Source organism: Pteropus alecto, unplaced genomic scaffold (genome assembly GCF_000325575.1).
Source record: "Pteropus alecto unplaced genomic scaffold, ASM32557v1 scaffold72, whole genome shotgun sequence".
Lineage (NCBI taxonomy): Eukaryota > Metazoa > Chordata > Mammalia > Chiroptera > Pteropodidae > Pteropus > Pteropus alecto.
Genome location: NW_006436811.1, coordinates 505,134 through 524,263, shown reverse-complemented (window position 1 = coordinate 524,263; position 19,130 = coordinate 505,134). Strand labels below are relative to the sequence as shown.

Below are 19,130 nucleotides of genomic sequence, written 5' to 3'. Positions count from 1 at the left end.
CTAATTTTTTGCATATAATTATTCACACTATTGCTTTATATCTTTTTTATTTCATCAAAGTCAATACTAATGACCCCTCTTTCATATCTCTTTCCAATAATCTAGGGCTTCTCTTGAATAATCTAGTTAAAGATTTGTTGATGTTTTTAAAAAAAAACAGCTTGTTAAAAAAATTTCTCCACTGCTTTTCCGATACCTGGTTCATTTCTACAATATTTATTATTCACATAGGTAGCCTCAGCAGCAGGTAGGTGATGCCAAGGTTGCTGACATTGTGGGAGGCAGTCTTTTGACTGGTAGCTGGAGGAGAGAGATCCCGTATAATTTAGTCAACAAGTATGTTGTAGAGTTTGTGTCAGTGAGAAGGGAAAAGTAGGGAGGTCTCAGTTCAAACAGCATAGACTCTTCCCGTTCTTACCAAACTGCAGTCAATTTTCTTTAATAAATGTTTCTTTATCTGCTGCATATACTTAGGACCATTCCCAGAGGTTTTAGCTTATTTAAATAAATAATTTTATCAGTTTGGTTGAGGCGTGTGTCCATAGAGCTCCTCAGGCTGTAATGCAGGAGGTTTCTCTAATTAAGCAGTTTTAATCATTTGTTAACTCTTCTTCACAACACTGTGGTAGACTACTTTTATTATCATCTCATTTTGCATATGAAGAAAGTAAGTACAAGGAAGTTAAAAAAAATCTTTCCTTATCTCATGATTATCATCTGCCTGATTTGATGAGAAGGATTTCAACCCAGTGTGATTGTTAATTTTATGAGTCAACTTGACTGGGCCACTCTGTGCCCAGATATTCAGTTAAACATTATTTCTGTGTGTGTGTGTGTCTGTGAGAGTATTTTTTTGTTTTGCTTTGTTTTGCTTTCCTCCCTCCCTCCCTCCCTCCCTCCCTCCCTTCCTTCCTTTCTTTCTCTCTCTCTCACCCCCCACCTTCCACAACCAACTTTTCATCCCAACTGTCTTATCTTCCTTCCTTCCTTCCTTCCTTCCTTCTTCCTTCTTTCCTTCCTTCCTTCCTTCCTTTTCTCTCTCTCTCTCTCTCTCTCTTTCCCCATGAGATTAGTATTTGAATCTGTAAAGTAATTGAAGAACATTGCTCCCCCCAGTGTGGGCGGACATCATCCAGTCCATTGAGGGCCTGAATAAAACAAAAGAGTGGAGGAAGGGAAAATTCTCTCTTTGTACTTGACTGCTTTAGCTGGAAAATTAGTCTTTTCCTGCCCTTTGACTGAGACTTACACAGTTGGTGACACCCCTGGTTCTCAGAACTTTGAACTCAAACAGGAACAACACCACCAGCTTACCTGAGTCTCCCACTTATAGATGGTATACTGTGGTACTTCTCAGCCTCCATAATCATGTGAGCCAATTTCTTATAATAAATGTTTATATTTATTATACTACTTAGAGTTCTGTTCCTGTGGAGAATCCTAGTACATCCAGGCACTGTGGCTTCAGAATTTTGATATTAACCACTATACCATTCAACTCTATGTTTCAGGTTTCAAAAACTTTTCCATCTTCTACTACTATATTTGAAGATAGCTTAAAATAACATATTGCAGCACAGCACAAAAGTCACAGATTTTTGTAATCATATGTACCTGAAAATAACTCCTAGATTTGTTGGTATTATGTGTAAGCAGGTAAATCATTGCAATTATTAACTGCAAAATAAAAAAATAATAATAATCTCTCATAAGATTCTATTGATACATGAACTTATATATCCTATATAATATGATAATATTATCTAGAGATGTAGTGTTTGCTGACTTAGGTCCATGCTAAATACTAAATAGACCTTTTTGACAAAACATGTCAGAAGATTTATGATTTAAAAATATAATTGCCAAGAAGGATTTTGTCATATATTGACATCCACAAGAATACTTTATTAAGTGTCTGTTTACAGAAACTAGGCAAACCATGTATTCCCTTTATTTCTGCTCTTTAAAGGATTTCAACTGTTTCTCTCCATTTATATATATTTTGGGTCAAATAGGTGTTACCACTGATTTCAGTAAATAATCTACAAGTTATTGTACTGGCCGTGTTTCAAACTGCAGTGGATCATAAAATCCCATGTTTAAATCTCAATTTTGTAGTGTAGGACCTGCCCTCAGAAAATAAGGAGGCAAAATTAACTCAATAGTAGACAACATGAAGCGATATAATTCTAAGAAAAGCTGTTCTGGTTGTAGCATTGCCACATATATCACTCTGTTATCTATTTTTCTTTTCTACACTGGGCTCATTTACTATCTGGGGTTCATTAACTCTTATGAGTTAATAAGAGAGTGGCTGCATATGAATTTTCATGAAAGATAAGGTAATTATCTTGTATTTATGATGATATTTGTGATCTTTGCAGTTAAGCATGTTTATGCACACATGATTTCTCTATCAATATAGAGGATAAAACTCTGGTGTTATTTTATTTAAAAGCTATAAGTTTTCTACATTGTTAAGTACTAATCTATCTATATACACTCAAAGCATTCATCATTTATTATCGAGAGTTTGTTTTTTTTTTAATCCAACTACAGCTGAATTAAATTGAGAGGAAATGAAGCAAAACTGTTCTTTTGTGATTCAGTTACATCAATTAATTTATTGCACTGCATTGAGGCTTAGGAGGTATGTATTTCAAGAAAAAATAATCAATTCAAATACTACTTTATTTCTATAATTATCATTTTTTTCTCAAAATCTTTCAGGTTGATAGTGTACATGTGACATGTCTAATGCAAAAACAAAGCAGTTCTATGTATTTCCTTTTTAAATGTATGAATAAAGTAAAATCCAATCTGATGAATGTTGAGTTCTCTAGAGGATGGGACAGATACTAGATGAAAAATTGATTAAAGTATTTCTTTTAACTATAGCCATTTAAAAAACACTACTTCATTTTCCTGGTGAAAAGAGTCTAGTGTCTAGAATCATAGTCCTAGTTCGTTGCTGATTAGATTCACTGATTAAATTTCTCTAACTGATTAGATTGCTGGGCTAAATGTAGGTCAAACTTACACTAGCAGAACTTGTAGCATTTAACTATTATTCTAATGCAATTAGTCTATATGGCATTATTTTATGTTACGGAGCATGAATTACTTGAAATTATCAGATGTAGCTATGGTTGCAAGATGATGATTAATGCTAGATACTGAAATTCCCATAGCAACATGATTCAAACAAACAAATTTCATTATTTACTGAAGCTCCCAATGTCAGCATAGTTTAACAGGCATAATTTGTTGATTTTGAAGAAGTTCGCTAAATTTCAGGTATATTTTCAGAGATTTTTTTTCCAGGTTTTGATTATTTGGAGTATTTTACTCTTATCTATGAATAAATCATTTCTTCCATAAATGTTAATTACTCAAATTGAAATTATTTATTATTTAGTATTACAGCTTTCACTGCAGTTGACTACTGGCTCTCTTTTGGTATTCATTTTAGTGCAAAAGTCTGAAACCAAATTGAATTTTTATGGGGAGAAGAGAAATAAATTACTTTTTTATGATAAGGAAAGTTGAGAATACATTTCTAAAAAATTGTTAGAATAGTTTTGTCCTAAATGTTTTTGAGTGTTTGCTATGCATGAGGAATGAATTAGAAAATAGAAAAGCACACAAAAGATTCTCAATATCATTAGTCAAAAAAATAAATGAAAATTAAAAACACAATAATATGTCAATCCACATCTACTGAAATGGGGATTTTTTTTTTTTAAATTAAACAACGAAAACAATAAAAAGAAAACACCCGTAACAATATCAAGTATTGCTTCAGATGCAGAACAATTGAACTGCTACATAAATGGTGGCAATGCAAGATGGTATAGTCATTTTGGAAAAGAGTTTGGCAGTTTCTTATATCAAACAGATACTTACCTTATCTTCCAAGAATCCCACTTCTAGATATTTAGATTTTTGCCCAATGAAATGAAAACATTTTCACATAAAACCTAGCAAGTGAACGTTCACAGTGGATTTATTTGTAATCATATAAAACTAGCTACAGTCTAAATTCATTCAACTGGTAAGTCAATAAACAAGACTTAATGTATATATATTAGATTATAAACAAACCAAATTTCTCTATATTAAAAAGACTAAACTCTACACAAAATATGCATTACAAATATACTCTGCTATTTGAAAATATCCACACTCCAAAATCCATCTACAATATTACTCAATTGATATGATATGATATTGTGGAGAATGAAAAGGCAAAATTGGTGTTGCCAGAGGCTTGAGGCTGAGGAGGACGTTGACCCACAGCACGGCATGGGAGAAGTTTTGGAGTGACTGAACTGTTTTAATTCTCGATTACAGTGGTGGCCACACAACTGTGAGTACATTTCAGAACTTTTACAACTGTACGCTAAAAATGATTAATGTGTTGTATGTAAATTATATCTAAAACTGAGAAGATGTTTAAGATAAAAAAAAATTCTGGTGAATATATATGTTACTTCCATGGTTACTATACTTATATAATTGAAGATTATACAACATTCAAAAGAAACAGGTAAATCTTGGCAAAACAATATTCATTTAAAGGAGTAAATCCCTAAAAGTACATATAACATGACAGTCACTTTATAAAGTCAACTAAAACGAAGCAGAACTTTTTTAAAAATTTATTTTAGGAATACCTGTAGTTGTCACTCGTGTATATGATTGTGTGTATGTGTGTGTGTGTGAGAGAGTTTATGCGAGTGTACGCATAAAGTAAGAGAATGATCCATATAAGATCCAGGATAGTGGTTTCTTCTATGTCGTCACAGGGTAATAGCGTGCACAAGCTTCATTTTTAATTCGAATGCTGTGTGTATGTTTCCCTATGATTTGAAAGTATTTGTGTTCTCTTCTTTCTATGAATGAAATATTGCATAATAAAAAATTTAAAGTAATAAAATAACTTCTATTGACAGCATTTAGGTAGATATCTCAAATATATTTTCTTAAAGGAATAGAATAAAAAAATCTACATTTAAAATTAATTAGACTGCTGTTCAGTGTTACGATCATTGACAAAATATTTAGTTGACTTCAATTAACCAATTTATTTTTCAGTTAAAAAGTAGGTATTTAATAATACCATTCTGTTAAACTTCTCAAGAAGAAAAAAGAAAGGATTTAATGCTTGGGTAGCTGGGGTCTCTAATTACTTAACAAATACAATAATTCATTATCTATAATAGTCTTCTTAGGACGTTTAACTGGCAGAACAATAGGAATAATAATAATAAAGAACATTCTCCTTAAATTCATTTTTATTTTTCAATATTTTTCTCCTATATATTAAATAAAAAATCATATTTAACCAAAATATTTCAGATAATATCTTCACAAGATGTTTGCCAAATATCAAATTCTTTGTTCATATTTTAAAAAGGAAATAACTTTAGGCATAAAATAACTAATGTATAAAATAATTCCTAGAAAATATGTGTATATCATTTTAAATTTAATTTTTAGAAGATGGAAATCATGAAAAAAGTTGTCTTTTAGAGTTAGTTTTTCCTATCCTAATATTTTATCTGGTCTAATATATATTTTTTTCTTTTTACCTCTTGTAAAACAGTCAAGATTACAAAACAATCAAGTAGAAGAAAGTACCATAGTGCTCATGGCAGGAATTGAAATTTTCTCAAAAATTAGTTCATAAATTATATTCTTAACACCTAGAAAACATGTAAATCTGAGTTTCATTCTTCCATTACTTGAGATGAAATACTCTTCTTAGTGCAGATCATTTAACTTGTTAAGAAAATAATTGGTATACTCAATCATTTTTTTCTTTCAAGAGATGTTTCAATTCAGAAAAAATATGTAGATACTTTGTGCATTGATTTTTCTGTTTGATTCCTTGTGTTATTTGTTGTTACGGTGATAATTAAATTTTTGAGATATAATTTTAGTACTAAATTAAAGTTTTGAAACAAAAATATCTTGAAGAAATTATAATCATTTAACATGAGAATTTTAAATAGCAAAGAACTCATTTCTATATCCAAAAGATTGGATCATTTTCAAAAATTTTCTTAAGAATTTTGGGGCATTTCATATAACTGTAAATAATTTAATAGTACATAAAATATTATTTGTCAGGGATATAGTCATATGTTTATAAGTATTTTAATAATGTATAAGTGAAATGCAAAAAGAAAGACATTTTTTCAGAAGTAAAATATTGCCTCAAATACTTTTACAAGACAAATGAAAATTACTTTTTGGATTTACAATGTAGAATTTAGATAGTAACATTTATTCTCTGATGAGATTTTGTATGCTTAATTATATACAATTATTTTCTATTTTATAAATTTGATTTGGTTGCCAATTTAAAAGCCTTATAACTTCATGACTTTTAAAGCTTACAAAAAAAAAAACCAACACTGAAACTGTTTGTTGTATAATTACTCTGTGTATTATATCGATAGCCAAGAAAATGAAGCATTTTTATGATTCTTAGTTGTCCACAGTTACATAACCAATTAAAGCAGTGACTGAGGGTCATAGTGTCTTACGTTGATATTTTTGTAATTCCTGTGTGTAACAACTGAAAAATCTAAGTAGTTATGGCTAATTAAGAAATAGAGTGTGTGTGTTTTTTTTTAACATATGTAAAAGGAAAAGAACGTATGAAACCTATATCTAGCATATTATTGCAACTTGGAGAAGATGTGGGTTTTCGCTGTAATGTTAAAAGGTCAAAATACTGAAACAAAAATTATTGTAATCACTTAAATTATGTTTGCTTTACATATATATATGTGTATATATATATTTTATTAGAAAATTGCAGTTTGAGACTTGTAGCTTATGTAAGTGTTGCTCACAACTACCTCCAAACAAATCTGAAATATATATTTAGTAATTTTGGAGTTAGGTGCATATTCCAAGGTATCTGGTCAAACTTTTCAAGGCTTGTGGACAAAAATATACCACCAAGAGCTCAAAGGATGCCTTCGGATAAGAAGCATTCCAGTACAAAAAGATGATGTTATCAGCACCAATGTTTCTTAAATTTGCATCCAAATCTCATTTTCCCAAATAGACTTGAATGAGATCTTAGGGATTTGTTTTCAGGGAAGTGAGAATTATAAGAGGCAACTTTGGAAATTGTCATAATTAAAGAATTTTAAAGAATACTTTGAAATCCACAAACTCTGAATAAGATTTGATATGGATTTATTAATGCATATGGCATAGAGAATGTTTGGGAAGAAAATATAATGTCACTCAATTTTATGGTCATTGGTCTCTGCCTTAATTTATATATTGTGTTACAAATGTAATACCATATAAGGTCAATTTGGCTTTAATATGCTCATCTGTACTAGAATAAATGAAAACTGCTTGGGAAAAATAACCAACTGTTTCATGTTTGTCCAAGTGAAGTATTATCATTATTTTTAGAAAGGTTAATTTATCAAAGAAAAAAAGAGTATATATTAAATATAGGGTAAGATTTTATTATTAAGAGGCTAGCTTAGAAGTTTGAAGTAGTTCTTTTTTTTATTTTTATTTTTATTTTTTATTTTTATTTTTTTATTTTGTATTTTTATTAAGTTTATTGGGGTAACATTGGTTAATACATATATATAATTTTCAGGTGTACATTATAATTTGACATTTGTACATTCTATTGTGTGTTTACCAACCAAAGTCCAGTTTCCTTCAGCTACCATATATTTGATCCCCTTTACCCACTACACCCAGTTCTACTTAAAAAAAAAAAAAAATCTGGTTTCATTTTGTATCAAGGAGAACACTTGCTTATATACTGCCAGCTATATTGTAGAAATTACCTCCTGAAATACTGTGAAATGCTAAAATAATGTCTGACCTATAAAGATTTTCTACTGACTTCCCGGATATGAATGTATATACTTAGAAATGCCAATCTTTCCTCTATGGACCCAAGAGGAAACCAGTTATACTATTTGACACCCATCCCTATGGTCATTTCAAATTTGTCATTGAAACAATATTCACTCTTAGATGAAATCATTTATCTCTGTCATTCAAAGTAAAATAATAGCATAAAGATAATGAAAACTCCATTTTACACAGCAATTGCCACATGCTAGGCAATATTCTAAGCATTTTATATTATTATTTCATTTAACTCTCTCAATAACTCTGTAAGGTAGTATTTTTCTCATTTTCCAAATGAGAAAACTAAAACTCCAAGCAAATAAGGAACTTGCCCAAGGTATCAGAGCTAACAAATAGGAGAGTTGGGCTATTAACTCAGGCAGGCAACTTTCAGAAACTTGGATTTTTATCAATGTACTTTATTAAATGCACACACACACACACACACACACACACACACACACACACACACACACACACAGTCATGACAAGTATTTTGTTAATGTACTCTATGCACTTTGGAGTAGCCATAATGAGATTGCTAGAATAGCCTAGTGGTTTAAGTGAGAAAGGAGAAAGACTAAAATAAATGTGAAATACATCTTCCTTTTGTTTTAAGGCAAAAAGGAGCTTTTTATAAGGCCTTTAGGAGAGAGTCTCTGGCAGAAAGCCAGTCAGACCTCTAGGATCTTCTCTTAAGTACAACTTTAAAATCAAAGAAAGTTTAGGAGGGCAACTTTTAACCTGTAACCCTAGTAAGGGTTTAAGGATCAGGACTCTGGAGATGGACTAGGCTCTACTGGCAGATTTCCCTAGGTGAGTTCACTCCTTACTCTTGCATTCAGCCTTGAGGCTAGGCCTCTAGTGGCATCTGGTCTCTGATGCTGCCAACAGATGGCTTACAGCTGGCATGGGTTAAGAACAGTGACTCTTCATCTGTACTTTAATTAGGGACACCCAAGTGGGAGCTCTGTGACTGTAGCCTCTACCTGGATCTTTCGTGCCTGCCACTAATCATGTGCTTTATAATCTTGTTATCTACTTAATGAGTCATGAGCGGAGCACTGGATTGAGAAAGGAAGATTTCAAACTACTCGAAAGCAGTAAGACCATATGGTAATTGCAGGAAAGGAAAAAAGGAAGGAATGTATTTAGGTAACTTCTCAGGATAGCACACTTTAATCTTTTCCTTAGGCCCGCATACTACAGCTACCCCTGTAGCAGAGCTTTCCTGGGTGGTAATAGCTGAACTTGAAGGCCACCCCCAATGATGAAAGCATTTTACATTCTACAGAACATGCAAGTAGGCTGGAGTTAGTGTCAATATAGGGCAAGGCTACTGCCTTATGACATGGAGGATTATTAAGAAAATTAGGAAAAATAGTGAAGTCGTTGCAAGTGGGATGAACAGCTTTTCTGATGCCTCCTAAATCAGAAAACCATGGTAATAGATTTTGCAGAAAATATTGTGGAACTAAGCAAATGAGACTTCAGGAAGTAATGCTGTTTCATGCATTGGGCAGAATCAAGGTCCAGAATAATGGGGAAGGTCTAATGGCAGTCTCCCAATTTGAACCTCCTATCTTAGTGGTTAACAAATTTAAATATGTCATTCTGGGTTAAGCAGCTCTTCAAAGACATAAATGAGCAAGACCTTCCTTATATATTTTGTTATTTAGTTTTTATGTCATTATCTTTAAATAGCTTTCTTTTGCAGATGGTTCATGCACCTTACAAACTAGAGTGGATTAAATAAAACTCTTCTTAACATGATTACGAACTTTCACCATAATAGTTGTTGCCCTGTCAACAAAGGAATGGAATGAAATAATTGATTTGGGAAGTTTATTTCCTTTATCCCACTGATAGAAGTTAACTGGCTAAAAATCTCCACATAGGAATACTTATGCTGTAGGTCCTCACTGTTTCAATGATGCTGAGTAACAGAAGATTCAGAAAACTGGATGGAAGCCTACAAAGAAAAAGTCCATATGGAGTGTGAGCGGTCCATATGGTCAATTCCTTGTGGTCCTTGTGCAGAACAATCTGTCAGGTAAGAATAACTTCTTACCATCCCTAGGAGTGTCCAAGGGCATCTCCAATCTCTGATAAATGCTAACCAGAAGAGCACTTTGATTTTAACAAACCAAAGTGGAAGGCTCTTCAATTCAATAATGGCACCCACTGGAGTAAAGTGTTTAACAAGAAATTTTAAGAGATGTATATAAATATACTGCTTTTTGTCTCAGAGGCCACTATCATAGAATCTACAAAATTTTGTCTCATTGATGCATCTGAGGGGATAATGTGTGTGCAGTAAAACACATACATTCCACAAAATTCCAAAATTTCTTACTTTCAAATGGTTCAGGTGTATCTTCTCATACTCAAACCTCACCAGTAAGATGTAATAACAGATGGCGTGTTCAGTTTGTGTGTTTGTGTGTGTGGTAGTGGTTTGTGCTGGTAATATATCAATCTAAATATTAGAGGAAGTCTTGATGATATTACTAATTTTTTGGAGTGCACGGTTAAAGTAAGACAGATTCTCTTTTTTCCTTTTTTCTTTTTGATGAAGACAGAACAAATAGTTAAGGGATGAGAATCTTGAATGCCTTGGCCCTATGAGATTGAGACTGAGCTTTTATCTTGACATGCCAAGACAGTGTAGATCAGGCAGACAAAGTCGTTACAAATAGGCCATGAAATATACAGCCTGGTGGCGAAGGACAGGAAATGATTTTACAAATTATATACTTATGGCAAATCTGCTGCAAGAATTCAATATTTTTTTTGTAGACTTCAAAAATTATGTCCTCAATGGCCAGTTATTTTCTTGTTAAAGGAAGTTTCCCAATCATACAGACCCAGAACCTGAGATTGTGGTTGACAAATCACATGTGCTGCTATCCTGATATGGTGACCCCTTCTGCCTGTGGCTAAGAATTCCTAGGAAATTTCTGATCAATGAAGTGCTGAATGATGATTAATAGAAGAAGGTTGTTGAACTCTTGAATAGGGGCAAGACATACAGTTGGGATTTCATAAACCACATGTGGGTGATGAAACATGCCCATATACCAACAGGTTCAAGACCTGAATCATACGGAGATTTTATTTTTTTAACTTTTATATTAAAGTTTATGGTACAGTGAGTTTTGCTGAAATTACCATCACTTGCTAATTACATTGGTCTTATTTATTTATTTATTTTTTAATATGGAATTAAAAACATGCTTCATCAATCTAATGAGGAAGTACCTCTACATGTCATCAAAGATTTTTGGTTAAGGGCACATCAGCGAGTTGATTGGTAGATAGGACACAGCCATACCTACCATAATAGAAACAAAAGCAAGACCAGTAACACAATAAGAAACAGAATGTGGAAAGATAAAAATAATGCTTTGGGGTTTATATTCCTTCCCACCTCTGTCCCTTACTACTACTTAAAATAGAAAAAGAATGACTCTATATAGATTCCTTTTATTTAGGAGTTCTCTCTCTGTTCTGTTTGAAGGAATGGAAGTGCAATCACATGTATCTGTGACAATAAATTGGATTTGACTTTGAACTGCTTGATGATGATTCCATGAGAACTTAAATGATACTAACATTTATAGGACCCAATTTTTTGTCCTCACCCATCCTCAAGCTTGAACCAAGCTTTGTAATTTGCTCTCTCTCGTTGCTCTTGGCTCTTTCAAAAACCACCCTCTTTCATTCTTCATAGGTTAGATTTGTTTCATTATTCTTTTTAAATTTTTGAATTGAGTGTTTATATGTTTTCAACATTTGTTCATCTGCATTTTAAAACTGTTTATTGAAATATAGTTACTGAAGTGTGCACATAATTTTAAACTGAAACTAGCACCCTAGACCTGAAATCGTAACCTCTCAAAATCCTTCTCATATCGCCTTTCAGTTTCTACACTCTTCCAAAGCAGCGTTCTGTATGGGATTCTACAGTATTTCTTCAAATTTTGTATATTTTATGTCTTGTTTCTTTCACTCAACATAATGCTTGTAAGATCTATTCATATTCCAGGTAGTTCAGGTTATTTATTCTTATGGTTGATAAGTATTACATTATATGGATAGGGTACAATTTAATTCCCATTTTAATATTGTTGAGCATCTGCTTAGTTTCAAGTTTTGAGTCAAAATACTACTGTCATGAACATTATAGTACATGCTTTATGGTTAATATATGTTGTAAATATTTCTATTAAGCATGTACTTAGGAGTGTAAATATTAGGTCAAAAAATATTCAAGTATTCAACTTTAAAAGATACCACCAAAGCACACAACTTTCTGAAGTGGTTGTACCAATTTACTTTGCCACTAGCAGTATATAAGTATTTTTTATTTTGCATTCTTATTATAATTGTTATTGACTGTCTTTTTAACTTTTGCCATTCTAATAGCTGTATAGCAGACACATTTTAGTTTCGAACGGCATTTTAAGCTATAATTTTCTTACAAGCGTTAGTTTAGTTTTGGCTCATATGTTTTGACTTACGGAAATTCTAAAAGAATTATGTACTGAATATTTTGTAAATTTCCTTATTTTCTATTTAACCCATCATTTGCTTTGTAGTTTGTTTATCAGATATGAGGATTTTATGACATCTTCTCATTGATGTATGATTTTATTGCATCATGATTAAAGAACATTATCTCATCATGTTTCTTTTAAATGAAATTTTCTTTTCTCTGGTCTGTGGTTTATCTTTAATATACCAAGGGTATTCTCTATTTGCAATGCATAAAATTCTATAAATACACCTATTAGTAAAAATTTCTTACACAAGCCTAGATAATTCCATATGTTGCTAAATAATCCATAACAAAGAATACCAATTATCAGAAGTTGAACCTCACAGAATTAGTGGACCTTAGCAGTGAAAGGAACAGTACAGACAAATGACTTCAATTTTTTTTTCTAAAATTCACTTCTACCTCTTCAAAATCTGGCAGTACTGGATCTGGTATTAATGCATTCCAGAATTGAAAATTCTTGCTGTAATAGGCCTGATCCAGTCCCATTTGATGCACATCTTTACAGCCTTGTTCCCTTGAGTTCATAGCTATTTCCAGAAGAATGTAGTAATGTGGATCTCTAGATATAAGCACACAGCAAATTGATTTATAACATATAGTGCCTCACCTCGGAGGATTCTCCATGAGCTTATTGCTCTTGATTCTAATTAGTGTAGCCTCCAAGTAAAGATAATGTAATATTACACCTGGAAAATGAATTCCTCCAAGCCACAATATCCTCCTGACATACTGAATTTATTTAATGTTGATCATGCGTATGAAATAGTTACATTTGCATTGTAAACCTTACAGTTGTCTTTCTCTTACTGTGTATCTTCCCCTTACTAAGCGCACGCACCCCTTCGTTTTCAGATAAGATCACCATTCCACCATTCTGTCCTTGAATTTCCTTATCTGTTTTTTGTTTGTTTGTTTGTTTTTAATTTGGGAATTAAGATGTTATTTTCCTGTGAAAGATCATAGCAATGTAACAGAAATTTGAGAATCCGCCCAGTGTTCAATGAATTGTCTTTTGAGACTGTCTTCTTGAATGGATTGCAAGTTAAGGCTGTTCTTCACTGAGATGCCTGTACAGTACCTAATACACACCCTGTCCCACAGCGGTGGGAACACACACACACACACGACTGTACGAGAAGAGGGCAAAGCAGAACTCAGCTCCTGTGACAAAATTTGATTATTCGGGGGATGTGATTGACACATTATATGACTGACCTTGACCTTTTTTCAGTGAGTTGTGATTCAAAGAATATTAAATAAATGAGACTTTAAAGGTGATTGCACTCTCACAAAGTACAAACGAGCAAAAACAATGGCACAGTAATAATAAGCTCATCAAAATACTCCTATATTTTACAATTTGGATTTTGCTTATATAGTTACTAACATGTTCCCTAATTAGATTTTTCCCCATTCGTTAACGATGAAATGAAACAGAGACACTCAGTATAACAACATTGGGAAAGAAAGTAGCACATGACCAGAATAGCAGATAAGGCAAAGGAGGTTAGAATTACAGAAAAAGTCATTTGCTATATATATAATTAAAATTATGTATTGAGATTTATATACACCATTTATTACAAACATAAAAAACTACCAAGTATACAAAATGCATGGTATCAGATAGCTTTCTTTTTCATATCATTTGAGATATTTTATTAACTTTATATATTTTCTAAAAGCAAGATAAACTTAAAAATCAGATTAATGTAAGCATTTTAGTAATAGAACTGTTCATCTTTTCTGTATGGCAGAGCATTCAAAATATAAATATTAAGAATATACAGAATGGCACATTTTGTCATGACTTTTGTTAAATGTCTTTATTTATTTATTAGGGTTTTTTTTTTTCAGTTTACCCAAGACTTTCAGTTGTTTTAGCCTCTAGGAAATATCCTCACGTTATAAAACCCACATACAATTTAGAATGATTGACAGGTTCCAATGACAAAGGATCAAAACTAGATCAGTGGAGGGCATATATGTCAACGATGAACCACAAATGTACCCTAGATAGTCATGGAATACTTTTTTATACGTCTTACTAAACATATTTTGCATTAATGCCTAATTTGCTTAAATTGGGGAAAATATTGCATATACTGATAGAGTAAATAATGAAGTAAAACTTAAAGGGTAAAATGTATCGACTGCAAAAGCACAGATGATGATATGAAGACGTGCTGCATTGAAAGTGAATAAAACAACAGAAGATTCTTTCAGTATTTCTTGAAGGATAGCATGATCAATAATAGAAGACTTTGTACCACTAAGGGATAATGGAAGGAATTAAATAATAGCAGAATAAAATATGAACAGAAATAATAAGCTTTTTCTGAGGTTACAATGAAGGAAGTTGCAGATAAGTTGTCAGAATTGAAAGCAAGGCTTCATAGAAATTGCATGAGTATTTTCTTTAAAATAAACACGTGCAGGTTAAGACAAATAGTAGTGGACATGGTGAGAACTTCTTGATCATAAAATAAATGAATAAATGCCAAACATATCTGCAAGAAAAGTTATGAATGCAAAATGGCAGTGACTTAACAAAGTAAAAGCACGAGTTCTTCATTGGTGTGATTATGAGATATTTCATATCATTGCTGTGGTAATCACATGGTAGAGCTAAATAGAAGATGCGCAGGACAGTGAAACTTTCAGTCACATTTCTTCTCATGTAGAGCTCGCTTCTCCCTTTTAATTTTATTTAACATTTCTCTATGAATACTTTTCTATTTTTAATATAAACTTGTTGTCCTTAAATGTGAACCTCTGGTACTTTAAAACTCACCAAGTCCAACAAGATACAGGGCTTGCATGTTGGAATAGCTTCAGGGTATGTGGGTTGTGAAGTCGCCAGGGTTTGCACTTGCAAAAGCTCCCCGCTTGGTTTAATGCTCTACTGTTGCTGACTTGCAATTTTTATAATTTTGAAAACTATAATTCTTATAATTTTCCACTGGGCACTGCAAGTTATGTAAGGAGAGCTGCATATCTCTCTTTAAAGTTGAAAGTCTTTGTCTCTCTTTTCTTCTGCTTCACAGAGACACATCTCAGCGATATTCCATTGCCAAAATAACTATCTTTAGGATGGATTGCTATCATCACTCACTCTCATTTCCTCTGTGTGGAAAATTTCTGAGGGATATTCTAAATTGTCTAGGGATGTGACATCATATGATTATTATTGTTGCCTAGGGATTCCTCCTTATTGTTTCTCTCAAGCATTTTATTGCTATAGATTAAGTTAGAGAGCTCAGGGCAACATAGATTTGTGAGGAAATGATGGATATAATGCTTTTAGAATTATTATGGGGCATTCATTGGGAGATATCTAGGAGGCATTTGGTAAAATGGTCTGGAGTTTAGACTGGTTTAGGAGGGGAGTTATCAACCTTTATGTTTTTCATGAAGCCTGCTGTGAATGTCAGCTCTAAAGATGAGTGTGCAAAGTAAGAAGTTTAAGGCCAGAAATGGTGACTTACAAGGTTGCACTGAGATGCCAATTCTAGACAAATACAACATGCAGAGAGGGAGAAAGAAAGAAAAAAACCTGAGGAATAATACAGTAATAAAATTTAGATGATTTCAACTCCTTTGTAAGTAACTTATGCTATTGTCAAATTGGACTGTTCTTGACCTTTTGAAAGACACCGTGTTTCCCATAAATCCCCCACTTTTCTTGTCAAAATCTTTTTCACATTAAAGATCATGCTCAAATATCTCTGTCCTCTGCCCTCTTATTTTTATACAAGGTTTTCAAGTCTGCTAATATCTCTAGAACTTTCATTCTACCTCTTTTTTATAACTCAGTTTGTCTTGTCACAGTTTTCCATGCTTTCATCATTTTTCCTATGCATTATGAATGGGTTTTGTGCCTAATTCTTACCTGTATCCCTGTATTTCCATTAGAAAGCAATATAGTTCTCTGTGCATGTTCATGTATATGTAGAGTTGAGCTGAGTCTACTAGCTGAGTAGAGAAGCTGGTGGACCTAGCCCAGGGCCTGACAATATCTCTAGTCCAAAGCCTACAGAGGCCAGTCCCATGCAGGAAAGTCACCACTTGAATAGGTACATTGGTGCTCTTGACCCTTGGAGAATGCTTCTGCTAGGTGGAGTTGTACCCTTTTCTTTCACCCTTAGGTCCAGATTTTCAGTCCCCAGGCCCAGAGTAGTCTCACCTGCCACAAATTCCCCCACACCCTGGAGTGCACTTCATAGTCTTCTAGGATCTCTAGAATGAAGGCATCTGTGAATGGGATTCTAACTTGGTTGGGCCTTGGAGTAGAATGTAACAAACAACAATATTTCAACAGAGCAGATTGTTAGATTCAACAGCATGTCCAGGGGCCTCCATTAGTGGTACAAGTTAGTGTTAATCACTGGCCTGTTAATTACTTTGACTGGCCAATTTATCATCTCCTAAACTGTCCCTTACGGACAAGGTCAGATCACCAGGCAAGTCTCTGTATCTGGGACATAGCAGATATAGTTAGATCTGTAGAGCTAGATCCAAATCTGGGTGGGGAAAGGAAAACAGAATTTACAGATGCAGGGCCAACAGGACCAGGCTCAGCAGATTCAGCAGCTGCAGACAGCTGTCACTGCCAGCCAAACACAAACACAGCAGAAGAGCTCTGTCCAGGGGCAGCCAGTAGCACAGACTACTGAAGGACAGACCATCTTTTCCAGCCCGTTAATGCAGACGGCACCACTCATTGGCAAGGTATGACCACCATCCCAGCACCTGTTTGGCAGGGGCACAGACTGTTCAGACAGGAGCCAGTACCCACACGACCAGTAGTGGGCAAGGACATGGCGACTCCACCAGTATGTGTGGTCAGTTCAAGAAGGTCGGTAGTGATGGCACCTAAGGCTGACCCTGAGCCTATTATCTGAGGAACCCCTCTACTTGGGGCCCAGATGCTTGACGAAGAGTCACTTCATGTGAATGCCATGTGGTGCCGGGGATAAACTAGATGCAGAAGGGAAATTCCAAAGGAAAGAGGAAATGCTTGCATGAATCCTGCCATAGCTGGGAAGCGTAGTGAAAGGGGGCGGCTTTTCTCTCTGTGGAAACAATTCTCAGATGCAGAAGCCACACCAAATAAATAAGGAAACACTGACATGGATCATTGGAGTGTTCTTGCCCAGACACATGATGAAGATGATCAAGCAGTATTCTTTACCACTGCTCCCCACTGTTCCAGGAAATTAATCCACTCTTTGGAAGGGATACTCATAATCACGTTCTGCCCTTTTGAACATGACAGAGACCACATAGTTTTGCATAAAAGGCTCAGGATTATCATTGTAGCAATGTCTGGCAACTTGAAATTGCAAGCCTTTGTGTCACCCTTTCGATCCGGACATTTTTTCAGACTATACATAACATTGAAATTTCATAGGTTAGAATAAATCAAGGGTATCAATGCCAGCCCAGCAGTACCACACAAGCACTGATGAAGCTGGCCATCCAACTCAGTAAGGTAGAGCAACCTTCACAATTTAAACTGCAATCAGAAAAGCCATAGCTCTCTTTGGTTAAACAGCATTCATCTCTCTGGTTGGGTAGCTCATCATGACCAGCTGAATGGGCGCTTTATATTCAGAGACGGTTTCCAGGAAAGGAAGTTTAATCTTGTGATTTGGAAACAATAAATTATCTGAGATTTAAATACAAACTTACATATACTGTTTAACTTAAAACAATGATTCTTAAAAAGTGCTTTGAGAAACAGCAGTTCAGAGTATACTGAGTCATTAACACGTGACAGAGGGAGTCCTATGGTTGTTTGGTAAATACGTTAAAAATTAAAGAGATTTCTTTACCGCAGGACTTATCAAATCCTCAGGTATTGGTTTGTAAATATCTAAGAGAGGTTGAGTGTAGAGCACTTGCAAAAATGATTTGACTATAAAATCAATTTACTTGTTTCAGGCATGAAATGGAACCAACTTTTCTGTGAAATACACTTCGAAGAATGTCAAGTTAAGATTTAATTTTTTCTTATGGAATAAAACCTATAAAGCTAACTTGCTCATATAAACATGAAATAAATGTCATTTTATTGGTAGTGCAAGGCTTTGATAAGATATAAATATGTAATATTTGATCTAATTTCTCAAAATTACTAGTGTTTTCACTATATGAATGCTATACACTTGCAACATTGTAGCTATTGGTTATTGCAGTTCCATGTTTGTATCTCTGAAATGATAACTTTCAATGTTCTGAGAATTCTCACTTATTCTTTTTCTTTTCTATCTTTCTAACACTTATATTCACATTCTGTGATCTCATTACAAGTTCTAACTTTCTTATGAAGTTCTTGAATATCTAAATGAATTCACCTCTCTTTACTTCTGTTCATATTAACCTAAGAAAACAGGAAAGCACCAAGGACACTCTTGCTTTGGATATCTGCATTACTTGAACATCATTCCGGTGAATATCTAAATGAATTCCCCCACCACCTGAAAAATCCATTCTGTTTTCTTCCCAATTTCCACTGTGTCAGACAGAGAGGCTTTTCGTGGGCTGCTCATCCAAAATAATGTCATCTTGTCTCTTGCCTTTCCCTATCTCTTATGATCTACCTGTGGGGAAAGATGAGGCTATTAGTGTCCCTAAATATATTTACCTAGGCACC

General features: G+C 33.8%; 1 pseudogene; it reads left to right on the top strand.

The window, feature by feature from the left end:
- Positions 1-15,914: 15,914 nt before the first annotated feature.
- LOC112481385 lies at positions 15,915-17,351 on the top strand (annotated as a pseudogene).
- The last annotated feature ends 1,779 nt before the right edge of the window (positions 17,352-19,130 follow it).